This window comes from Spermophilus citellus (assembly GCF_964194105.1).
Source record: "Spermophilus citellus genome assembly, chromosome: 3".
Taxonomy (NCBI): Eukaryota; Metazoa; Chordata; class Mammalia; order Rodentia; family Sciuridae; genus Spermophilus; species Spermophilus citellus.
In genome coordinates, this window is record NC_138184.1 from 47,205,368 (window position 1) to 47,222,091 (window position 16,724).

A 16,724-nucleotide genomic window follows, 5' to 3' on the forward strand; every position below is an offset into this window, starting at 1 on the left:
CCCCTAATATAAAATGGCAGCAACTGGGGCTCCAGACTTGTAGAGTGGAAGCTTTTTCCAATGAAAAACTTGTTCAAATCCTCCTGCACGTTTACCTTGAAGGGCGTGTGAGAGTTGCGCGTCTTTCTACCTTAAATGGGACAACCCACTCACACTGCAGGACGCCAAAAAGGCACCCAATGTATATGATGAATATTGTCTTTGCTATTCTCTTCTCCATCTTCCATTCTCTCTCCTTTCCTTGGGCGAATAAGAAAGTAAAAATCTTAGAGGATCCTTTCATTCCCCAGAGGACCATTAAACGGAGGGGACGAAAGGTCCCAGGGGACTGGAACCCCGACCCTCGCTCTAAGCTTACCTTAAAAGATAAGTGCTATACCCCTGCTCCCTGTTGCCAAAGCCACCCGACAAGTTCCAGAAGTGCCTGCTTGTTTTTGGAGGGGGGGTACCCGGGGTGGGGCGTCTAAGACAGAAGATGAGGATCAGGTGTTTCGCGACGGTGGCATGCAAGGAGGAGGCGCTGCAAAGACCCCGCTGCTCCTCCTCCGCCCCGGCTGGCCGCTCTCTGCTGCCCCCCGCGGAGGCGCCCAGGCCCCAGCCCGGGCCCCCCCAGCGGCTCCTCGGGAATGCTGGGAATGTGAGTCAGGGCCTCCGCGAGCAAGAGAGCGCGCCGGCCGGCCGGGTGGGGGCCTGGTGGAGCGCAGCGCCTAGCAGCGCCGCGCGAGCGCGCGTCTCGGGACTGCGGCGGGTGCCGCCCCCTCGGCAGCCGGCTCCGCCCGGCCCCTGCCCCAGCCCTCGGAGCGGTGTCCTCCTCCTTCCCTCCCGCCCTCCAGCTCCCCGGCCCGCTCTTCCTCCTCCCGCTCTTGATCGCTCCGGCTCCGGCGCTGGCTTCGGCACCTCCCGGCCGCCCGGGGCCGAGGCGACGTGAGGTTGTAAAAATCCATGTGGGACGGCCCCGGGGCGAGCATCGCAAAGGTGAGACGCCGGCGCCGGGGCTGTCCGGTGCCTGGCTCCCTCGAGGCGCCCTGCCGGGCATCCCTCGTGCCGGGTTCCCCTCGCTCGTGGGGAGCTGCAATGCGTTATCAGGGGGAGTAGAGGGGTGAACCATCCGCCTCCACTAGGGCTTTCTTGGGCGGGGGAAGGGTTGGGCGGCCTAAGGGCGGATTTGTCTTGATGTATAAACCCCCGGATTGGAACAAGTGCACGGTTTCCTCTGGCGCGCGGGCGGCCCGGGCCACCTCCTGCAGTCCCTCTCCGGCAGCCACCCTCACTACCATCGCCTCTCTTTTCTCCAGATCCCCCTCTCTTCCCGGCTTGCCCTTTTGCCACGAGGGGTGGGGTGTTCGCAGGGGCAGGGGGCTCGTGGAACCCCAAGCAGAACAAAGTGGTGGAAGGAGGATCCTCAGCCCAGGGGGTGGGGTCCCTGGCTGTCTGGGTGGGCTCTGAGGGGAACAGGTTAAAAAAAAATCCGTGTCTGAAAAAATGAAGCCGGGTTCATTGGGGAGGGTTAGGAGGTGGTGGTGTATGAAAAGGAATACGATGTGAAATTAAACTGGACAGCACTCCTTCTCTCCCTCTCCCCATCTCCTAATTTTACAAGAAAATGGGTACTTACGAGGATGTACCTATTTTTTTTTTTTTTTTAATTACTGTCCGATCCTTTGAAAGATCATTTTAGGACAGTGAAGATTAAGGGCTGCTTTGGGGCGGGATAATAAAATAGCGCTCGTGAACTCTCTGTTCATCCCTGCCTTATTTATTTTGTACTTAAGGGTCTCTGTTCTCCTTGTCAGAGAGGGAGGGTCTTCTCTGTTAGGAGAGGATCGATTTTAGGCGGCTACCTGCCTTTGCTGGATGAAAGGCAATTTACTCCCCGAGCGGTGAATTGTCAGTTCCCTCTGTGATTGACAGCCACACCTGCCACTTATGTGGGTGGAATGGGGACCGGTGGCACCCCAAGAGCCAATCAATGATTGGGAGAGGAGGGCTGCTCCCACTTGTCTTGGTTAGTTTCCTGGTTGGCTCTTTAAAATCAGTGGTTTTACTTAACCATTGGTTTCCACCAGGTATGGGGCTCCATCTGTGAGAGGCAGACAAGCGGGAAGAAACTCTTCGAAAATGGTATAGCAGCAAGTACGTTTGATCTCTGTTCACTTGTCCAACCCTCCCCCGTTTATTAGTTGTAGTAGTTGGGGATGCTGAGGCCACTGCCTTGAAAAGGAAATGAATCTGTGTGAAGAATGAAATGAGGAGGGGTAATGGGGGTTAGAATTGTCCACCCTTTCTTCCAGAATTGCAGTCTTCTTTAGAAGAGACACCATTTACTGTTGAGCTATCTGGGAAAAGGGTGTGGCACTTTGTCTCCTATGGTCACTCTTGTCCTTGTAAAGTCACATTGTTTCTGAGTGTACAGTACTTAGCCCTTAGCTCTATTGGATGGATTTTAAGGTGTTTTTGAAGCAGGAAAACGTGCTGTATTAGTACCAACATGAACAGAAGGGATTTTTTTTTTCTTTCTAGTTTTGACAGTGTAACACAACTTAGGGGAGTGAGGTCTGCCTTGTTCTCTTTTCTGGTGTGTCAGTTTGGAGGTGACTGTGGGGTCAAGATGTATTCTTTCTGGAGAGTAGAAGAGTTTGCCTTTTTCTAATGTGAGCCATCTTGTCCGTTTGCTTCTATGCTCTAATAAAAGCCTTTCACATTTTGGAGGGGGAGGGGGGTATGGATAGTGATGGAATCATGGCTTTCACCAGCAAGACTTTCAGGGTTAGTTGAACCATGGGTGAAGGACCAGATCCTTCTCAACCCTCTAATAGTGAAAGATTGGCTTTTCAACACCCTGGATGTGTTAGAAGAATTACTAGTTGATCCGGAGAGCCGTCACCTTATAGAAGCTATACCTGGGTGTGAACATAAAGCTGTGAATTCAGCATTTCATGAACAGATTGTGAACCAGAATGCTCTGGTTAGGATGGTCTTCATGTAGAAGTCAGGTCTGTCAAGGTAGTATTATTACTATTACTACTAATATTATTATTATTGCTTATGCTATTGCTTCACTGAGAACTTTATGTGTATTACCTTTTTCTAACTTTGAGGAGCCCCTAGGAGATAGTTACTGTTATTATCTCTAAACTATAGATGTGGAAATTAAAAGTAAATACCTTGCCACAATTCAGTGTGAGAATAGAACTTGGCTCAGGTTTGTCTGACCCAGAGACCATGACCTTGCTATGGCCTTGAATTAAAATTTTGATTGTGTGGTCTGAATGTGTCCAGTCTGAAGTGTGGGCTCTCCCAACATGCATGAAGTCAACCTGTGTGGAGCCACTGCAATGTTGATGGTCCTTGTACCTGCCTGTTCACCTTTCCATTCCTAAGTGTTGCTTTTGCCAGTAGGCAAATTTAGGAACTTTGTGTATTATATATCTCTATTAGAGCAGTTTTGGTCCAATAGAAATTTAGTTCCAAACTTGATTACAACTTAAAAAAAGGTAAAACAAAATAAAATCCACACTCTTTTATTTTTCTTAATACCTTAAATTTCCAACTGGGAGTCTGAATAGATCTTGGTTGAATAAGTGCGCTTAACATTAGTCACTTGGCTTCTTTCTCCAAAGCATTAGAGTTTCATTTTTTTTCTTTCACTTACAAAGAGATCCTTTTTCATTAGTGATTACATATTCTTATATTTAAAATTATTCTGTTAAAATAGTATAGCTCTCTTTTGTATTGTGTTGGAAAACCATAGACTTAAGTCTCATTAGTTCCATCTCATTGGTGAAACTGAAAGGTGAAGGTTTCCAGAAGAAGTCTCCTAAAAATGAATAGGTGAATAGTGCTGGAGTCCTCAAATAGTCTTTGACTTTGCTTAGGTTGATTTGTGTACAATTTGCATTTTTGCATTTAGCCTTAAAAAAAAAAAAAACAGCTAACAAATTTGGTTGTTCCATGGGAGACCTACTTGCCAGCCCAGAGCCAATAGAGTTTCATCAATATTTATATTATTTCTTGATTTTTTTTTTGGTATTGAGGATTGAACCCAGGGATGCCCTACTATTGAGCTATATCCCCAACCCTTTTTATTATTTTATTTTGAGATAGGGTCTTGCTAAGTTGCCAAGGATACCCTCCAACTTGTGAATCTCCTGCTTTAGCTTCTTAAGAAGTGTGTGCCACTACATCCAGCTCTTCCTTCATATTTTATTGCAGTGTTCCTTATTTTAGCAGCTAGTGGAACAAATGGTAAGCAGAAAGGCACTTCCATTAATGATATCATGGGTCTTGTAAATTTAAAACAGTGATCCAAAGATAGGAATTGTTGGATGTATAAAAAGTGGAGATTCTTCAGCTTGTTCTTTCTTAGGTGAAGAAAAGAAAAAGAAATGAATGAGACATGTTAAAATATATCAAATGGTAACAATATATTAATAAACTTTGGCAGCATAACAAAAATCTCCAATTTATAGCAACAAGAAGTCTTCAGGTTGATCTAGAGTGGACTTCTTGGGGTGGCTTAGTTTAGGTTCCAGTCTGTTCCATATATACTCTGGGACCCAGGCTAAAGGAGTAGCAGCTATATGGGGCATGCCTTTCTTATGGCAGAGCATGGAGTCAAGAGCAAAGGCAAACCACACAAACAAATGTCCCTTTCACTGACATCTTTTCCCCCTTCCCCCCCATAAAGCAAGTCACCTGGGGAAGCTTAATATCTATAGATAAAAGTAGACTGCCCATTGTAGGGGAGAGAATATTTGATAAACTACAATCCAGACTCCCATAGTGGGTACAAAATGTGGTGTCATTGGGGAATTTTGTAATTTCTCTCCTTCTTGGAGAATGCAGTCCTCATCTTCTTACTCCCACATCTAGCTCTATGATATATAAACATAGTGTTTAACTTTTCATTTCAGGAACATACCATATTTGACTTTAGAGGACTGACTATAAAAGCAGGTATGTGTATACACATGAATTACTTAAATTATTAAGGCACTATTTGTTAGAATCTACTGTGTTGCAAGAAATAATGTTCAATGCAGGGTGGACACAGTTTTAAACAGATGTGGGTCCTTTTAAGGAACTCATAGAGAGTTTACTTGGGTAAAATGGCATTTTCTTGGATTCTGGTTTGGAGATGCAGATACAGCAGTAGATACAGTAGTAATGTGAGGAGCCCATGCATATATAATGAGTTATTCCATTTGACCAGAGGCAAGAAAGGTGAAAAACAATAATAATAGCCATTATAATAATAGTAGTAGTATTTATAGCTTAACTTTTATTGAGTGGTAAAGGCACTGTGCTTAGCACTTTCCGTAAAATATCTAATTTAATTTGGGGTAGGCATTGTTGATTGCCTACCTAATATTAATTCTCCTCCTTTTTACTAAAAGTACTTCAGTTTTATTTGAAATGGGAATATGACTACTTCCCCTTCCCAGACTCCTTAGCAGTTTAGAATGGACGTGAGACTGAGTTCTGATGATGATATAAGTGGAAACTATTGGGTGAGGGCTTTCCTGAAAACTTTATGAGGAAGAGACACTTGGATGGTAACTCTGCTTTTGTCCCCTGTTCGCTTTTGGGGACATCAGCACAATGCCTGGATTGACACAGCCAACTACCTCCATGAAGATAATAAAACCATGTGTTAAAAATGGCAAAGCCAGCTGTGCCTTTCATCCCAGCTATTTGGGAAGCTGAAGCAGGAGAATCCCAAGTTTGAGACCAAGCTCTGTAGTAAGACCCTGTCACTAAAGAAAAAGCACTAGAGATGTAGCTCATTTGTAGAGTGCACATGTGCAAGGTCCTCAATCCCCAGCATGATCTGGGTGTAGTGGAGGGGAGGGACAAAGTGGAGCCTAGATGGATTTTGGTCTTGATGACATTTTTCATTCATAGTTGCAGCCTACACTGTCTTGCTTGTATTTATTAGTTCATGAAACAAAAAGACTTACTTAGCTCCAAGCCACTAGTTTTTACATGCAGCTAAGCACACTCCTTACTGATAACAAACTTTCTCAAGGGCCTCCCAAAGTGGATGCTCTCATGCTATTTTATAGGTGAGAAGATTAAAACCGAAAGAGGTTAAGGACATTGCCCAAGATCAGGCATGTTGTGTGAATCACATTGGGATTCAAGGCAATGTCATTTTGACTTTTAAGTTCCTCATCCTGCCTTTGGCTGGGCAGGATAAGTACCATAGTGGAAATAAAGTTGGCAAAGTAGGTTAAAGTAAGATTAAGGAGGCAACTGGTTTCTGGGTTGAAATGTTGGAGCTTGATTTCATGGGCTGGAGAGTATAAGTCAGACTGGAGGCTGGGAGACCAATGAGGCTTAAGTACATGGTATGCTCTCATGTGAATGACAGTAGAGGGAAAACTGGGCACAGAGCAAACCTGGGAACATGAGGAGAGAATGGAATTGGGTGAACTCAAATCAGTGTGGGCTGTTAATTTATAATCTGAGAATAAAATGAAAGTTTATTGAAGGTTAGTATTAACTTCTACTAATGGCTTCACATTCGCCAGGAAGTAGAGAATGAGTAATGCAGAGAATTGCTAATGGAATGTGAATCATTATTTAGTGCCTTTTAGGTGGGGATTTCTGCTCATTGTCAGTACCTTTTATTGAGCCCTTGATGACCTCGTCTGACATGATTTTGGTCTGGGTCTGGCTCCATCGTGCCAGTTAAAGGTAGCAGAGATGAAGGGTCAAGTCAGAGGATGCTGCAGTAGATTCTATCAATGGACTTATTTCCGCTGTCATCCCTTAAATGTTCCAGAGTTTTCATGGAGGGGAGAGTACTCTCTCTTTCTCTCTCTTCCTTCTCATCTACTTTTGAAAATCTGTACAAGAGAGGATTTGGTTTATATTAGTGGTTTTCAGATGTTTTTCATCTATAGAAACTTTGTTTCTTAAATAAAAATTCAGAGTTCAAGTTTGTGTTGTCGGGGCTGGGGATGTGGCTCAAGCGGTAGCGCGCTCGCCTGGCATGCGTGCGGCCCGGGTTCGATCCTTAGCACCACATACAAAAACAAAGATGTTGTGTCCGCCGAAAACTGAAAAATAAATATTGAAATTCTCTCTCTCAAAAAAAAAAAGTTTGTGTTGTCTGAGATGTCTTTATATTGAGGCCATCTCTCTCAAATGACTCTTACATACCCTCTTAGGTCAAGCATTCTGTGAACTTTATAGCAGTCCAGATGTTTTACTTGAATATCCTCTTCAATGAGCACCTTTATTATTCCACAGCTTGTTGTGTCTTAATATCTGTTAATGTTCCCCATAGCTACTTTTTCTTTCCTTCCAGGCATATGTTGGAAGTGACTTGCTTTGTTTCTATGCTAGAACATTTAATTTCCAGCATGAGGTCTTCTACTGCTGGGATGATCATAGAAACACAGAGTCCCCATCTGCCTGGGTCCCCACATCACTAAATAAGCAAAGTTTTCAGTCAGCTGGAATTGGATATACAATGTGACCAAGAAAAAAAGTCTTTGTTGTTTTACCCGTAAAGATTTTGTGAGTATTTGTTTTTGCAGCACTTTTAAGCTTATCCTTACTGATACATCATATGTTAAAAACACCTGCTAAACTTTATTTATCTTACTCTTTGGTTGTCTTCTAGATTAACCTGACACCTGGGCAACTTGACCTTGCTTTGTGCTTAGGAAAGCAGCAGGCAAGCATCTATATCAGCTGTCTGCGCAGTTCTTGTACTTACAGATTTTTTTGAATTGAATGGTTAGGCTCAATAATATTTGCTTTCATGTTAAAAAAAAACCACCAAAGATATATAGTTATAGTGTACTTTACTGTTTTTCTTAAAAAGAAAAAAGAAGTCTTTAATGCTCTGTTGCTTTTCATTTCTTCCTTTTTTCCCCCGCAGTACTAGAGGGATTGAACCCAGTGATGCTCTTCCACTGAGCTACATCTCCATCTTTTAAAATTTTTTTAAATTTAGAGACAAAGTCTTGCTAAGTTGCCCAGGTGGGCTTGGACTTGTGATCCTCCTGCCTCAGCCTCCTGAGTTGCTGAGATTATTGATGTGTGCCGCCATGCCTGGATAGCTGTCCTGTTGGTTTTTCGAAATCTCTGTTGCTTGGAGAGGAATAATGATTGTCAGTTACCATAACAATGACTACTAATTTTAAAATAAGTACATATTTCTTGATTTATGAAGTATTTATTTAACATCTACTTTGTGATCGTTATGGGGGGTACAGAGATGAGCGACAGTTCCTTACTTGGAGCTTACACTCTAGTTATGTCATGGGTATGTTTGCTCTAGACTGTGAAGGGCACCAGTTTTTAGTATTTCCTTTGTGTTAGGCAATGTGACTGTGCTAGGTACTTTATGTGGCTCATTTTGTACTAACTATAATGTGTTATTCCTATTTTATAGATAAGAAAACCAAGGCTCAAAGAATTTGATAAGTTCCATGAAAGCAGGAACTTTTGCCTTTTGTCATAACCCCAGTGCCTACAAGAATGTTTGACACATAGCACATGTTCAATAAGTATTCACTAAATAAATGAAGGAATAGAAAAACTTGTTTAAGGGGCTGGGGATGTGGCTCAAGTGGTAGCGTGCTCGCCTGGCGTGTGTGCGACCCGGGTTCGATCCTCAGCACCACATACCAACAAAGATGTTGTGTCCGCCAAGAACTAAAAAATAAATATTAAAAAAAAATTCTCTCTCTCTCTCCTCTCTCACTCTCTCTTTAAAAAAAAAGAAAAGAAAAAGAAAAACTTGTTTAAAGAGTCAGATTTGGCCAGGTGTGGTTGTGTGTGCCTGTAATCCCACGACTCCAAGGCTGAGGATCACAAGTTCAAGGGCAGCCTGGGCAATTTAGCAAGACTGTGTGTCAAAATTAAAAAAATAAAAAGAGCTGGAGGTGTAGATCAGTGATATAGGACCCCTGGATTCAATTCCCAGTACCACAAACAAGACAAAACAACAAAACAAAAAACAGGATTTGAACCCATATCTGCCTGAATCTCAAGGCTGATATACCTAGACAGGAGCAGTGTATGGCCTAACAACTGCAACAAAAGCGACCACCAAGCCCCACAGCATCGAAGCCAAAATCACCAGGGCAAGCTAGGTTATCTCACAACCAGGACTTGTCTTCTGTGTGATGTTCTATTCACCTGGCCTTAGCTGGCGAAGCCCTAGGCCACTTCCTCATGGACTTAATTGGATATAAATGGTCACCCCTTTCCTAGGCTAGTTCAGTTTCTACCCCTGGTGAATTTCCTCCGCACTCGGCTGACTAAATCCCAGGGCTGTGCTCTTAACCTCTTGGGAAGTCCTTCTCCACTTACATCTTTCAAAGTTGTTGCTTTCAAATTCTACTCCCTGTGTTCTTGAACTCATATTGAGTTTGCCAATATGAGTTCAAGTTCATGTTGTTCAGAGCCCAGGAAATCTGTAGTTGCTGGCACCTAGTGGGCACTCAGCAAAATTAGAGAGAGAGAGAGAGAGAGAGAGAGAGAGAGAGAGAGCAAGAGCACATGTACGCTAGCTAGCTAGCTAGCTGCCAGCACTTTTAGGAAGGAATAAGGGATTACTTTTTTCCTGGAAATCAATAATGAGATTACAGTCCCACAGAATGTGTTGAAAGGACATCTTTGGGATACCTGTGCAGATTAAAGGCCAATGGCAATGTTCATAGACACCTCATACCTGCAGCTTTACTTTGATTCTACATTTTGCTCACTTAACTCTTGTACTCTTTGTGGTGTGTGTGTGCATGTGCGCGTGCACACACATGCACATTCTGGTAGCATTGCCTCTTTTTTTCATGACTTCTGCTTTCCACCCCTAAAGGTATAGTCATCATTCTGAATTCAGGGTATGAATGAATTGTAGGCAGCAAACTGCATTCCTCCTAAATGCTTGAGGAGCAAACTATTAATTCAAGGCAACTTCTTAGTGGCTCAGAAGACAAGGGCTTGAATGGGAATTGAGCAATGTGACTGTTCTTTAAGAATGCTCTCAGATCCTCATGCAAACCATGAGAGACATTTCTGCTAAAATGGTATGACTAATTATAGCAAGAAAGAGCAGGGTTTTATAAGAAACCAAGTCCTGTTGTGCACTGCAGCTATTAGTTCTCTTGTAGTGAATTTCTCTCTAACAAGATGGATGTGGTCAGGGTGGGAGTTCAGCCTCTGTGGGCCTGAAGTGATTGAAGGTCTTTGGGGTCTGGGAACTGGCCTGGGGGTGGTGACCTTCTCTCAGAAAGTGGAGAAGTGGGCAGCTCTGCAAGATGTAAGGTTGGGCTGGACCTGTGATCCCTGGTGATTTTCTCAGTATGACTGGTGGGTATCAGACTTCCCTCAGGATGGCCTTTCCTGAGTCTGGCTTAAGACAGATTGGCTGTGTCACCTTCCTGCCAGCTGGCTCCTGCTCTCTGTCATCACCTTGAGGAACAAGAGCGTGGTTCAAGGAACAGCATCCAAGTACAGCAGAGTTGTTGACTCTTTTTCACATTTGCCTCTCAGGAGAGGGTTTTTGGTTTCTTTCCATCGTCTGGTTATGTGTATGTTTTCTTCCCTTCTAGACTGTAAAGTTCCTTCCTAGACCTTCTTTGTTTCCCATTTTGGCTCTTTATAGGCTTTTTCTCAAAGCCTCTGTCTTTGGGGAAGCAGTAGTTTGGGTAATAAGTGAAGTGAGAGCTTGGCATTCTTTAAAAAAAATGAATGTACCTCTGAATGCATATTAATTGTACATCTTTTTTAAAATATTTTTTTCAGTTGTCAATGGACCTTTATTTTGCTTATTTATATGTGGTGCTGAGAATTGAATCCAGTACCTCACACATGCTAGGCAAGTGCTCTGCCACTGAGTTACAACCCTGGCCCTTAATTGTACGTTTTAATGAGTTTCACTCTGACATTTCTATACATGCATATATTGTGCTCTGATCATGTCCACCCTCTCTTCTCTTTTCTTCCTTCTCCCCCACTCCCCACTTCCCCTTCCATGATAGTTCCAGAGGTTGGATTTCTTATGGACACCATGAAAATGGGTCCTGTTTGATGCAGAGTGGATACAAAGGCAGCCGAGTTCCAGTGGCTGCTGTATATCAGGTTTGTGAACATGGAGCAGTTAGGAGACTTGGACACTCAAGGGGAATTCTTTACCTTTTTTGTTAAGGCATATATTTTTATATGCAGGCTTCAAATACATTGATGGGCCACCTTGACTTCACAACATGAATAGTTGCTTAGAATAACTTCAGAGCAGATTTTTTTGAATACAGGGAGTTAGCACTGACCTGGGGTCAAGAAACCTAAGTTCTCTTTAGGAGTTTGTCACTAGCTTTCTCCTTATTTGGTATCTCTGTTTTTCTAACATCTAGGCCAAGTTTCTTCAAAGGCCCTTTATCTATAGTTTTTTTTTTTTTTACAACAGTTTCTTCATGCAAAGTTTCAACTATCACTTATTGGCTATTTTAACCTAGAAAACAAAAATGGCCTAGGTGTTTCCATGATGGACTTTATTAACAAATAACTAAGCCCATATATATGTGTGTGTATATATAGATATGTGTTGTGTACATATACATATATGTGCATATATATATTTGTATATATATTTATCATATATGTATATGTACTTGTTTTATTCCAGTCCTCTTCTAGGTATAAGTGGGGATTATAAGCAAAGCAGGAGATTTGAGGGTGCTCAGGGATTGTAGCAGCTATTGGAGTACCAGAGAAGTAAGCAGGCTGTAGCAATAGGTGCTCTCATAGGGGCGCATCAAGGCCGTCATGGAGGACCTAGGACATTTATGGATGAAAGATGAAGGAAGGATTCCTGAGGAGGGGAACACTTAAGCTGTCACTGAAAGGGAAGTGGAGTTAGCTGGAAATAGCTGGGGGAACAGGGTGTGCCCAAGTCCAAAGGTAAGTGAGAGAATGGAAGATCTGGGGTTTGTCGAGCCAGGTAAATCTGTAGAGCCAGAGTTTAGCTTGGCTGCAAGTGAATGGTGAGAAAAGTTGGAGAGAATGACATAAGGACCCCAAGAGCTATTAAGGACATGGAGCTTGAGCTGAAACTTCAAGAGATTTCAGGTAGGGGATTGGCATAATCAGAAACACTGAATTCTCTGTTCTCCTTTCAGTCTACTTTTCTTGCAATAATAATTTTCTTGTGGAGTATGAGGCTTGAGTTTGGGGTGATGACCTTGAAATTGGGGAGAGTGGGTGACTGGATAGCCTGAACCATAGAAAGATTGAATATGGCTTTGGATATCTTACAGTGCCCTTTGTAATTTTATTGCCCAAACACAATTTATACAGCCTTACTAACTTTCAAAGACCATTTTCTAGGTGATCAAAGATCTGCTGTGGAACTTTGTAATACTTGTAGGTTTGGAGAGTCTCTCAAAAGACCATCCAGGACCATGCTGTCTTCAGTGAATTTTAAGTAGGGCACAGAGAGTATGGATCTTGCTTAAAAATCTTTGCAAATGTTTACAGTTAATGGACAGAATCAAACTGACTTTGTTAGACTAATAGAGGGAAGTACTTAGAGTAATTTATAGTGTACAGACTTTGAAAGTGGCATGAGATAGTTCATGAATGGGAATGGTTTAATTATTCCCTGATGCCTGCGTACAAGATTGGAAGTCAGGGGATGTAGCAGCATTCAACTGCCCCATCCATACTGGCTGTCTCTGACTACATTTTTGTACATTACATGGCAACACATCTGAGCTAACTTTCATACATGGCTCTTAATTTCTGTGCCTCAGTTTATGAATCAATATTTTGATCAATTGTATCACAACCAAAGAGGTTTTATTTTAGCAGCATCACCATATTTGTATAGGAGTTTTATGCAATCACTGGCATACTTCTTGAATTTTGTCATTATTTTGTAAGTGGGAAATGGAAAATGTGGGCCATAATATATGGAGAAGTATGAACCTCGTAATGTAACTGAGGCAAAGATGGAAACTAATAGACATGCCCAGTTTGGGTGGGGTTTAGTCAGAAGCTTTGAGCTTAATTTGGCCAGTTCTATATAGTTTGTGAAATATGAACAAAGTAGAAAGGCTATGTATGTATGAAATATTGGACAAAAAGCTTTGGGGATTATGTTAAAAAGCAAGATGTAATTTGGGATTTTAGCATTTATTTGTTTTTTGGAACAGAGCTATTTTTTTTTTAAAATATGGAAGTCTAGTCAACATTTCTTTGTCTAGTTTTTGAAAAAAAAATATTCTGAAAGGCATTTTCTACAGTAATAGGAGATAAACATTGAATTTACCTTCAGTCTTTTTTTTTAAAATACTTATTTTGTAGCTAGACACAATACCTTTATTTTATTTATTTGTTTTTATGTGGTGCTGAGGATAGAACCCAGGGCCTCACACTGCTAGGCAACACTCTACCACTGAGCCACAACCCCAGCCCAAGTCTTATTTTTTATTAAAAAAATAATAATAAAACCCAGGGCCTTGTGCATGCTAAGTGTATGCTTTACCACAGAGCCACATCCCTGGACCTCATCAGTCTTTTTTGAGAGTCCACCAGAATCAATAACCTGTTCCTCTGGTTTTCCAGTCAGCATAGGTGATCATTGTGGTAACAAAATTCTATGTATTCTGGCAAACAACAGAAACCAAAGCAAATAAAATGGTACTTGGCAAAGGATACACCTCAATGGAATTTCATGATTGCATGGTTTCATTTGTTAGAACGATGTACTGTGGAACTAGAAAAGACTAAATGTTTCCCAGTCTTTGCCATAAACCTTAGTGCTATGGTTTAGATCTGTAATGTCCCCTCAAAACTCATGTGTTGAAAGCATGGTCCCTGCTGCAGCAAGTTTCACAGGTGAGGCTTTTAGGCAATCATTGGATCATGAATACTTGGATCTCATCAAGTGGATTAATCCACTGACTATGGAATGAACTACTGGGAGGTAGGACCTAGTTGGAGAAAGTAGATCAATGAGGGCATGTTCTGGAAGGATTTATCTTGTCCCCAGGCCCTTCCCCCTGACCCTCTCTCTGCTTCCCAGCTGCTATCAGCTGAACAGTTTTCCTCTACTGTGCCTCTCTGCCTTGAATCCTCTGAAACTGGGAGCCAAAATAAATCTTTCCTCCTATAAGTTGTTCTTGTCAGTTATTTTGATCATAGTGATGAAAAGCTGACTAACACCCTTAGTGATGCTAACATGGTACATTTGGAACCAAAGAGAGGAAGGGATGCGAATTACAGTTGGTGAACAGTTAACCTCACAGTTCTCTAATTACCTCCTAAGTCAAGAGGATATGATGATATTATTTTATCTGCTCTGAAGGGTTTGGTTGATATCTGGGGAGCTTATCTAACTTCCTTTGTGGGGCTCAGCCAACTTCTATGCAGAGGATTGAGTTGGATGTGAAAATTCCAATTCCTTTTAATGCCTCTTGTGGTTAAATGGTGAATGCTAAGTCCTGGGAGATGTTAATCAGGTAGAAGATGGGAATGAGTTGGCTCTTGGATTTCTAATCTCTTCCCGAAACTGAGAGACATAATCTATCTTCTATCAAAATGACAGATCACTGTTGGACCAGAAGTTCATATTATGTGCTCATTCTGAGTCAGGTACTGTGCTAAGCAGTTTTAAGAATTATCTCATTTAATCTCTACCATAACTCCTTGATCTAAGTTTTATTTTTCTTGGTGAGGAAATTAATGTTCAGAGAAATTAGGAAACTTGCCTAGGGGTCTTAGTTGTGTTTCCCACAGAAGCTATCCCTGAGAAGTATTCTAGTGCAAGTAATTATTTGGGACAAATAGGGAACACTGATAAATGAATGAGGATACAAGATAAGGAAGAGAGGTCAGCCATTAGATGAGGCATTATTTAAGTAATTTGCTGCAGTGACAACTGGAGTTTAATCCCACTAGGAAATGATGGAGAGAGTGGAAAACATCTGCCTTAGGATGATCTCACATGAGGGGGAAGAGAGTAGGAGTATGTAAACATTAACTTACGTTGTCTTTTTTTCTTTTATTTTTTAAAGCTTATTCTTATTATTATTTTTTGTTTTATTGTGGTAAAATATGCATGACACAAATTGCCATTTCAACTGTTTTAAAGTTCACCTCTAGAACTTTCTCTCTGTCCCAGACTGAAACTCTGTACCCATTAAACCATAACTCCTCAATCGCCTTCCTCCAGACCCTGGAGACATCTATTCTGCTTTGTGTTTCTATGAACTTGACTAGCCTAGGTACTTCACATAAATGATGTTATATAGTATTTATTCTATTGTGTCTGGTTTATTTCACTTAGAATAATGATTCCAAAAGTCATTCATGTTGTCGCATGCATCAGAGTTTCATTTTTTTAAAGGTCGATGTCGATGGATACTACTTGCTTTCTTCCCCCCCATCTTTTGGCTATTTTGAATGACATTGCTGTAAACATTGGTATATAATAATCTGGCAGCTGTTTTCAAAGGTGGTTAATTTTCTAGTACTAGTGTTCAACCCTTTACAAGGGAAGATTAGCTTCCCAAGTTTCAAAAGAATGCCTCAGGCTGTATTGACTGTGGGAAGTTCCTTGGGGAACTCTTAACTGTTTAAGTCAGAAGGCCATTGGCTGGGTATGTATAGCACCTGCTCACAAAGTCCTGACACAAGTAAGTGGAGAAACTAGAATTTGAATCTTGTACCTATGGCCTTAAAACCCATGCTTTTAACTTTTCCACACTGAGCTGCCTTTAGTTACAAATGTAATAGTGCTGAGATATGAAGGTGAACAAGACATATTTCTTGCCTTCAAGGAGCTATTATGTCAAATCATCTGTCTTGCACAAGGCTCAAGAAAAGACACTGGCATTATTGGTGCAATCAGAAACTCACAGAGCCCTATGAGATGGGATCACAGAGAGCAGATGCATGGTTCCCTTTCTCTTGGCTTCCTATGGTGAAGCATGCTTGGTCCAGGGGCTGTCTTCCAGGATGTGTGTTCATTCTTGTGCTAACCATTAGAGTCATGGGCTCCAGGCCACGCCCACTGATGCTAGCTGGCATTTACTATTTGCACAGTTTTGTACTACTGTATCACTCAAACAGGATTTATTGTCCTTTGAGCCTTGATCTTTATGGCCAAGCATCAGGAATAGCTATTTATCAGGAAAGAGAGCCTAGGAATAATAAACAGAATACATATGAAAGGAGTTAAAATGGTTGGTTGTATGCATCCATGTTTGAAAAGACATTTATAAGTGATTTGTACCTATCTAGAGACCCAACACAAAATATTCTGTCTCTATTAACTAGATTAATAATGCAGTAAAAGGAGGAAGAAAGAAATGAGAGATAAATCAGTGAGAAATGCTATCCTATATCTTAACCTTAATGTTAAATATTAGCACTATATTCACGGTAGCTGAATGTATTAGTCAGATATTGCTAGGTATAATAAAATAACAAATGACCTCTACATCTCATCTCAGTGGTTTCCCTCTCTCAAATTGTCTGTGGTTCTGTTCTGGGACCCAGGCTGAAGGAACCTTTCTTGGACAGGCCATCCTCGTAACATTATGGTTTACCCACAAGTTGGCTCTCATAACTGTTGTGCGAATATGGCATCAGTTACGTCAGCTCGCATTTTCTTGGTCTAAACAAGTCACAGGGCCAAGTCAAATGTCAGCAGAGCAAGGGTTCTCCTCCTGTAGGAGGGATGGGCCAGCTAGAGAGGG

General features: G+C 41.8%; 1 protein-coding gene across 1 annotated transcript in view; it reads left to right on the forward strand.

Annotated features, from left to right (window-relative positions):
* Positions 1 to 869: 869 nt before the first annotated feature.
* Positions 870 to 16,724, forward strand: part of ERC2 (ELKS/RAB6-interacting/CAST family member 2) — a 908,750-nt gene continuing 892,895 nt past the window's right edge. The window contains 1 exon segment of the mRNA XM_081286503.1: positions 870 to 975. The gene's annotated coding sequence lies outside the window, so the exon portion shown is untranslated.